At 42.3% G+C, this 9,538-nt stretch overlaps 1 pseudogene; it reads left to right on the top strand.

Annotated features, from left to right (window-relative positions):
* Positions 1–934: 934 nt before the first annotated feature.
* Positions 935–7,272, top strand: LOC121161240 (annotated as a pseudogene).
* Positions 7,273–9,538: the final 2,266 nt, after the last annotated feature.

The following is a 9,538-nucleotide window of genomic DNA, read 5'->3' as shown; positions in this document are numbered from 1 at the left end:
AGCCTGCTCACTAAGTGTGCTGTTGCAGTGCCACGCCCTTCACGTACACTGATTTTGCTGAAAGAACCGGTTTTGCTCTTCAGGGCAAGTGGCCACATTCAGGGGCTTGTAGAAACACAACAAGAGCCCAGATAAATACAGCATCCAGCTGAACACCTCAAGGGACACACACTGTGACCTGTGCTTTTTCCTTTTTGGAGCAGATGCCTAAAGGCCTTTTCCTTCTAGCTGATTTTTTACTTTGGAGGAACAGTGTGGGTTATTTTGTTCGATTTCTGCATATCCTCTAGGGTTTTCCATACGACAAAGGCTAAAGGTACACCTCAGCCTCTACCTTCTCCCGCTAAATACTTCTCTCTCTCTCTCTCTCTCTCTCTCTCTCTCTCTCTGTGGTAGAGAAAGCTTTCCTTTAAATGACACAGTCCTGGGATGGATGGATTCCAACACACTGCCACTTGCATACTTTGTGAAACTGGACACATCACTCAACCGTCATGTCTCTCATCTTCCAAGTAGGAATTGAAGAGAGTGTAAGACTATAAGCCCTGGAATTAAAGTGCTTGGGTGTGAATCCAACGATGTGCCACTTGCTAGCTGTGCGGTCTCAGGTGAATGTCTTATTTTTCAGTTGATTCTTCTGAAAATGAGGTATTAGTGACACCTGTCTCAGAAGTCTGTTTTAATATGAAAGTTAATATGCTAATACATTGTGTTTTATATTAATGATGATAGTAGGGCTAGTTCTGTACCCAAAACTTTGTGAGATACAGTTTAGACAAGATGCATGAAAGTATCTGGGAAATTTATAAGGTTATATCTCCTTTCCTTATTTATAAGTAATCATGAATCATATAACATAAACAGATAAGTTTCTCTTCTTTTACTACTTTTAAGACCATGAAAATTAAGGTTGACATACTGAATGATTATTAAGATGGTAGAAGAGTTGTCAACATTAAGTCAAAAAGTTGTGCTAAAGTACAGTTCTCCTCAAGGTGAAATGATGACTCATACAGATATAATATGTGCAAAACTGAAAGTTTTTATTTAATTCATTAATTGATCAAGGAATGAGTAAGACGCTAAAATGAGTTTAAAAGAGACTTGAAGAACACATACATACACACACAGAGCCAAGAAATGTTGCCATAAATTTACTTAAAGATTCAAAACTGGCTAATAGCATAGGTTGTGATAAAGTACATCTGGGGTTTTAAATTTTATTGATTTGAAAGTAAGACTTACAGAGAAAGGGAGAGACAGTAGATACTGTTCATCTACTGGTTTCCTCCCCAGGTGGCTGCAATGGCAGAAGCTGGTCAGAAGATTCACCCAGGTCTCCCACACGGAGGGCCAGGGACCCAGGTACTTGGGTCATCTTCCAGTGATTTTGAGGCCAATAGTAAGGTAGAGTAGTTGGGACAGGAACCAACATCCATATGGGATACTGACTTTAATGCTTATGTCACGATGTAGGCTTTAATCTTTTCTAAGTATGGAAATCCATCAAATTTCTACCAGACAAAATTTATGTGTTTTACCTAGGAATCAATTGCTTTATTCTCAGTCTTGCAAAACTTCTGTTCTTTAGAGTTGCGATATTAAGTCATGAATGACTGTTGTTGAAGATTCTCATTTAATACGCACATACAGTCACACACAAGCTATCTATATCAGACAGATAGAGAACATCTATAGCCCAAAACCCATCTCTTTCCTGGAGGGGTCCCACCCTAACGAAGCTAAAGACAGTATTAGCTAGGCAAAGCATTGACCCTTGTTGATTGCATCCTGTGAGGCAAATCCATATTTCTGATGCTACTTTTTCAAATATCTTGGATTCCTAGGATCCTGGCGTGGGTCCTTCAGATGACAGATAGTTATAGCAGTCCACTAGAGTGACTGGTTCCAGAGGTTGCTTTGTGATAATCTGGGGGTCCCAGAGCCACACTCAATGTGTCACCCCCGCATTAGTGAGAGTGGGGTCATCAGTGGAACAAATGCTCCCTCCCCTTCCTCTCCAGTTTTACAGGGGAGACCAGCCAGTTTCTCAAAGCCATCCCAGGAAGGATGAAGGTGGACCAATGGAAGACAGAAGGGGTCTTTACAAATTCCAGGATACGATGCACATTATAAAAAAGACTGCATGGATTGCATTTTTTGCATGCAAATTCAACTTTTATTCAATTTTAAAAGAACTTTTCCAAGTCTCCTTGACAGTGAATTTTGCCTTTCCATATTGGATGATAACTGTAAATCAACTACGTAAATCAACCAGGAGCTCTTCTAATTCCTCATGAGTTTGGAAGAATCAGGAGGGAATGAAGGGATTATGATGGAATAAATCAAATATTGATGTATGCATGGACAGGCAAGGAAATCTCTTTTCTTGCTTGGGTCACCTAATTAACTCTAATTAATGGTAACTGATTGCAGAGGGAGTTCAGAAGTGCTATTTTTAGTTGTCATTACACGAAGGCAGCAATCAAAATGCAGATGAGCGTTCTGTGTCTTACCTCAGGGGGAGGAAGAGGCTTTTTGAAGGGGAAAAGGGCAGGTGGATGCTTCTTGCGGTTTCCAGGCATACAGTGGCTGCCAGGAGGCAGTGGGAGGATGCGGGCTGTCTGAAATGACACCATCTGTATTGACTGCATGCTTTCTGCTTGCAGAGGCTAAGCGCTGCTCTTCTGCTGTGTTCTCACAGTGCTGGGACAGAGGCAGAGGTCTGCAGTCCTGTTCTTCCTGTTTTGACTTAGCTTGAGCAAGCAGCGACCGCAAAGTGTTTTCCTTAGAGTATACCAGGTCGTGGGAATTTTTATCCAGCAAGCGTGCTTTGGGGCATTGCTGCTTGGCAGCATTAGGCATCCATTCTCATTTTGACCTTCAGTCTGCATAATTAGAGCCTTCTCATCTAACTCAACAGAGAAGATCTGGGGCAACTTGGGACAGAATTAGAAATAACGCACCAGGAGATGTGAACTCAGATGGAGGAGCCCGCCGTACGCCACAACCCAAATGGAGGAATGTGTATCAGATACAAGCAGACACAAGGCCCTCCCCAACTGCAAGTGTTTGAAACACAAAACCGACTCCCCACAAATCCCTGCAACAAACAAATCAATCAAGGAGGGAATTCCCAGCTGACTTCCTTCCCTCAGCGGAATAAGAGATTAACTTTGAGTTGCAGCAGATGCTGGGGCATCCATCACTCAGGTTGCTTCCAAGCCGCATCCCAGAGAGCTCCCACCACCGCTTCCTCCTCTCCATGCCAACCAGCAAATTTAGCTCTCCCAGCGTGTGCATAGTCTATATTTAGTGCCCCAAAGTCAGAACTCGGTGTGCAATTCATCAAGCCATCAGTCATTGCTCTACCCAAGTGACACACTGAGAAAAATCCATCCAAGAGACACACTTGCTGCTTTCTGGGAGAGGCAGCCATTCTACAAATGAGGAGTTCACTGGGCCAGAGAGCTTCTCTCCCTACGGTGGTATGGTAGGATAGCTGGAGAGTGCCAGGCTCTGAGCCTCAGTGTGTGAGTTTCCAAGGGGTAGGAAGCAGACACCAACCTTGCTTGAACTCATTCTGTATCTGCTGAATTGGCTGGTAACTGGGTGTGGCCTTCAAGTCCTCTGCTTAGCTGTTGCTTCTGGATGGAAATTTGCCTAAAGATTCCTCCAGCAAATTAGGATCCATTTCACTGCACATGATATTTCTCTGTCATTCTGGACCACAGCTCCCTCATCAAATTTAATGTGCAAACCCGTTGCCTGGGATGTTAAAATGCAGGCTCCCATGTGGTAGATGTGGAGTGAGGCCTCCTGCATGCCAAACAAGCTCCCAGGGGCTTCCTACACAGTGGGCTAAAGTCCATTGTTGCATCTCCATGGCTCTTTGGTGCTCTCCGGGATCTCTTCTCTTATAGGATGGAAGTGTTTCAAGAGTATTGATCTTGCTGCCCATGTGTTACATAGCTCAATAAACATAGCTCAATAAATACAGCTGATCTGTGAGTAATGGAGGCCCTGACTTCTCTTCTAAGATCCATCTCCTATTTGGTTCATTATCAGTAGAAGCCACCAAGATGCATACGGTTTGATCATTAACGAAATATCTTGATATATTTGATTCTTATAATCAAATCATAACATGATTATTGTAATTATTTTTTGGATCTTCTTAACAGGAGAAAGACCTGAGAGAACTTAGATGATTTATTAAAAAATCACATAGTTCCAAAGGACAAAGAATCAAATGTGGAGTTGCTGGGGGGGTGGGAGTAGTGTTACAGTGTTGTGTGTTAAGCTGCTCTTGTAATATTCGCCTTCCATACAGGTGCTTCAGTTCAAGTCTTGGCTATTCAGATTCCTGTCTAGCTCCTTGCTAATGTCGCTGGGAAAACAATGGAAAATAAACTAACGACTTGGACTCTTTTCCCATCCATCTGGAAGACCAAGGTGGCGTTTTGGGCTCCTGGCTAATTGTTGTGGGCATTTAGGGAGTAAAACAACAGTTGAAACAGCGGTCTCTTTCTCTCTGTATCTGTCCTTCCCTTCTCTGTTTCTTTCTCTTTGTAACTTTCAAGTCAGTCAATAACTTAAAAAAATCTTTTTAGCAGTTTATGTCTTTGGGATCAAAAGCCAAGTTATAATAAGAGTGTTGTGGTATTGTCAAAGTGTTCTAGGTCAGGAATGGAAGAGCATGCTCCTCCAGGGCACAGTCTGAGGGACGGGCCTCTTTAGCTTTTCTTCTGGAGTTATTTACGTATTTACTTTACTTGATAAAGAAGGGAGACACACACAGACACAGAAAGAGAGAGAGAGAGAGAAGGAGAGAGAGATTTCCTGTTTGCTGGGCCATTTCCCAAATGCCTTTAACAGCTAGTGATAGTCAAGGTTCAAACAAGGAACTGGGGGCTTAGTCAGGACCCCTTACATGGTTGAAAGGAACCGCAATATTTTGAATCACTTTGCGGCCCCCAAGAATGTACATGAATTTAAAGTGGTGAGTGAAGTTAGGACTCTAGCCTAGATACTCTGATATGGGATATGGCTATCCCAAGTATAAGAAAGTAAAAACAGAACCACGGAAAGACTTCCTTTCGCATTCACACGAGACTTAATATAGTAGCCCCAAAGTGTCATAGTTAAATTCAGAATGCCCTGGAGTCACTTCAGAGGTCCTGCTCCATTTCAGGTTCTCATTCTTGAAGGAGAATCTGGTTTTGAGGGCCCCCTCATCATCCAACTCTCCTTTCTCTCTTTTCTCTTCTTATTCCTTTTAATAAACTAAACTTGATTAGGTAATAGATGACAGACAGAAATGAGGTTACCGTAACATTGCTCATCAATGTGGAAGAGGATGTAAGGGAAGTTCCCAGATATTCTGTACACATCCTGAATAATGAGGCATTACAGAGAGAATAAAACTGCTAAAGGAATTCAATACCGGATGATTTATATGTTAGTAGGAATATTTTACTCTGAAGATAAGGGAAATAGACTTTAACTGCAGGTGACTTTAGGAAGGATCATTCTACTTAAAGGAACGTAAAGGATAGACATGAAGGGCTGATGGAATGGCTCAACTGCCTAATTCTCCACTTCGCAGACCCAGCACCATGTAGTGTAACCAGTTTTTTTTCCTGACTGGTCTACTTCCAATCAAGCTCTCTGCTTGTGGCATTGGAAAGCAGAGGAGAAAGGCCAAAAGTCTTGGAAGCCACCGTCCACATGCAAGACCAAGAAGTTTATGCCGCCTGGTTTTGGACATCCTAACTACACATGCTGTGACCATTTGGTGAGTGAAACAGCAAATGGAGGATCTTTCTCTTTCACTTTCTTTCTCTCTCTCTGTGTAAATTCTGTGTTCATGATTTATTTATCTATTTATTTTTAGATTTTGTCTCCTCGGCTATTCGGAGGAGAAAGCTGGTACGCCCTGAGAGCGGCCGTATCGCCAGCGTTTCAGTGGATGGGTTTGAGGCTGGTGGCCAGCCGCCCGAACAAAGCACTACTTCGGCTGCGCAATTGTTGGATGGGATAATGGGCTGGGACTGAAACCTCACCCCGGACCTGAAGATCAGCAACATGAAGTGGGGCCACGAGAACGTTTGTAAATATTACCCCTTCGATTACTATCCTGCAGAATTGTTCACAAACACTCTTTCTGATCTTGGTCCATGTGAAAAAAAATTCATGATGAAAATTGATGAAAACAGTATGGAAAGAGTTCTCCTTTCATGAAAGTTGGCTATAAGAGAGATTTTTTTTTTTTGCGATACTTACAGAGCTTACTTGTTGACGTAGAACATAGGATTAGAGGAAGCCATTATCTCAAAACCAGCAGTCTTCTGGGGCAGCTGGTCCAACAGACAAAAAGGAAGGAAAAAATTCAGGTTCTAACAGATAAAATTGATATACTCCTGCAGCAGGTTGAAGAGTTAGGATCTGAAGCAAAGGTAGAAGAAGCCCAGAGAATGATGAAGTTGGTTGGACAGCTCAAAGAAGAGAGAGCATCGCTAAGATCCACAACCTCCACCATGAAAGTTTTGCTGCCCAAGAAAAACAAATGAAAGTTTGTGAAGTGTGTGGAGCTTTTTTGACAGTAGGAGATGCACAGTCCCCACTTGATGGGAAAATAGCACATGGGCTATACCAAAATAAAAGCTACTGTAGAAGAATTAAAAAAGAAAAGTTAAGAAAAAGAACTGAAGAACCTGATCGTGATGAACGCCTTAAAAAGGAGAAGCGAGAAACAGAAGAGAGCAGAAACAGGAGGGAGAAAGGGAAGAAAGAGAGAGGAAAAGATGAAGAGAAGAAGAGGGAAAGACAGAGAAAGAAGAAAGAGAAATCGCTCATGAAGTAGGCACTCCAGTTGGACTTCTGACCAGAGATGTAGCAGGTCACGGGACCACAAAAGGTCATGGAGTTGAGAAAGGCAGCAAATCAAAAGCAGAGATGGATGAAGAAGCAGAAGCCATGACAGATCAAACAGAAAACATAAATCTCACAGCCAGGATCGAAGAAGGACAAAAAGCCGAGCTCGAAAGTCCTATAAGCACAGGAGCACAAGTCGGGACAGAGAACAAGATGCCAAATCCAAGGATAAGAAAAGAGAGGATCTGACGTCAAAAAAAAAAAAGCATGAAGTCCAGTAGTGGAGAAAAACAGAGTGAACATGCAGACATTGGTTTGAAGGAAAGTGATACTAAGAATGAAGTCAATGGGGCCGGTGAAGACATTACATCTGAAGGTAACAGTCATTCCAATTAAAACTGATCCGTTCAGACCTCAGACCAGACCGAGGACTGCCCTTGGAAGATGCTTGGAAGAATACTGAAAGGAGCATGCATTGAAGGTCAGCATTCAAATGAGGTGAAAGAAAACTAGAGTGGCATAGAAAAAGCATGAAGTTCAGTTAGTTGTTCTTTTTGTGCTTTTTTTGGGGGGCGTTGTTTTTATTTTTTTAATTAAAAATTTTAATTCAGGACTGATAGGACCTACCAGATTCTAGACATATGTGTTGTTAGCACATATGTCACTGAAAAGTTAGGTCCTGTATCATATTTTTTATTAAGACTAGCGTTTACTTGCAAGTTTTCATTCTTGGACTTAGAAAACAGGATAAAACATTAGTGATTATGTGAATCAAGATAAGTGGGATTACATTTTTACAACTCTGTTATACTTAGCATTTGAATTTAGAAGTAAAAATAAAGTATCTCAGACTTTCTGTCAAAAACTTTTTTTTTAAGAAAGATATGACACAAACAAGTGGAAAACAGAGATTAATTTATTGCAATATTATCTAAAAAACGACCATTGTAACCATAGTGCTACTTAAGGAACGTTGAGGAAATAAGATTGTCAGTTCTGTCAAATGAGAAAATATGGTGGTTAAGGATTAGGAAAAGTCATAGCGTTCTATATCAAGCTTGGAGGATGTCTACATACGATACTGAATTTAAAGTTTACAAACAAACCAAGAAGATGTGGTATTATATGAAGCCATGGGAAAATCAATGTTTCAAGAAGTAGGGAGTAGTCAGCCATACCAAAAGCTACTACTACTGCAACTGTATATGCTGTGACACAATTTCTTGACTAACAGAGCAATGTAAAATAATAGAAGAAGGAAACAAAAATTTACATAAAGCTGGGCTAATTTCACGGTATTGATTCATTCATTGAATGGTTGAGCACTACTTTTTTTTAAGGTGTATTTATTTTTCTTGGCAAAGCAGATTCACAGAGTAAAGCAGAGACAGAGAGAAGATCTTACACCATTTGTTTCACTCCAAGTGACTGCCTTGGCTGGAGCTTAGCAGGTCCAAGGCCAAGGGACGGGAACTTCTTCTGGGTTTCCCATGTGGTGTAGAGTACCCAGTCGTTGTACCATCCTCTACTGCTTTCCCGGGTCATAAACAGGAAGCTGGATGGGAAGTGGTGAAGCCAGAACAGGAGCAAGTGCCCATATGGGATCCTGGTGCATTTAAGGCAAAGATTGAGCCACTGAGTCATCACATCAGGCCCCGAGCACTTGCTATGTGCAAAGGATTCCGTGAGACCTTCATGAAATGTAAAAAGACATTACACTTATAATTACACTTATGATTTATAATAGCTAGTTTGTGCAAAGAGCAGTGTAAGCCTGAAGAGAGAAAATGTAGGTGTGGCAACTTTTGTTTCTGGAAGGTTGATTCTCAAAGCAGCTAAAAGGCTACACAGCAAGATGTGCTAGGAGAGTGGTTCAGGCCGAGGGCAAGTATGTGGAAAGACTCAGGGTGCAATGAGTAGAATGTTTTCTTCTCTAATGTTTAGAACAACACTTTTAAACAAGATTAAGGCTGAAAACCAGCGTTGGATTTAGATCAAGCTGGACAAAGTGGCAATATCTGTTAGCATTAATGAGGGATGGTTCTGGGGAGTGGATCAGGCTGAGTGAAGGCGCAGTACCCACTGGTGTGCATGGGAGCCAGATGGGGTATGGGCTGAACCAGGCAGCACAGGCACACACACACAGACACACAGACACACACACAATTGGGACTGGGGACTTATTGGCAGTCACCTGAACTAGGCTGGGGGTCCCCACTGTTATGCCAGAGGCACGGGGATGTGCAGATTGTCTGGGCCGACCTATAGCACCCATCAGTTTGAGTGAGATATGGGGCCGAGGTAGAATTGACCAGGCAGCTGCATCCATCGATATGTGCTTGGTACAGGGGACAAAACAAAATGGAGCCTGCACTTGCTGGTGCACACAAAAGTTTAATCTGAAGTCAGTTTAGGTGAAGTGTCTTGAGTGCCTCTACTACTATTTGCTGGGTTCAGACCCTGGCCATAAGGAGATTCACAGGATGTGTAGTGAACTGTGGAATGCATGTATCAGGCCTGGGCCCCCTTAGTTGCTGGAGCCAGAGGAGGGGACAGCATGTCCATTTGCGCACTGAGGACATGATGTCTGGGTCATCCAGGCCATTAAGGGTTGTTGACTGCATCATCAGAATGCAAAGGGCAAAATAAGTTGGACAGTTTT

Source organism: Ochotona curzoniae, unplaced genomic scaffold, assembly GCF_017591425.1.
Source record: "Ochotona curzoniae isolate NIBS_2020 unplaced genomic scaffold, NIBS_Ocur_1.0 contig_4754, whole genome shotgun sequence".
NCBI classification, from domain to species: Eukaryota; Metazoa; Chordata; class Mammalia; order Lagomorpha; family Ochotonidae; genus Ochotona; species Ochotona curzoniae.
Note: the sequence above shows the minus strand (reverse complement) of the source record. Positions and strands in the feature narration are given on the sequence as shown.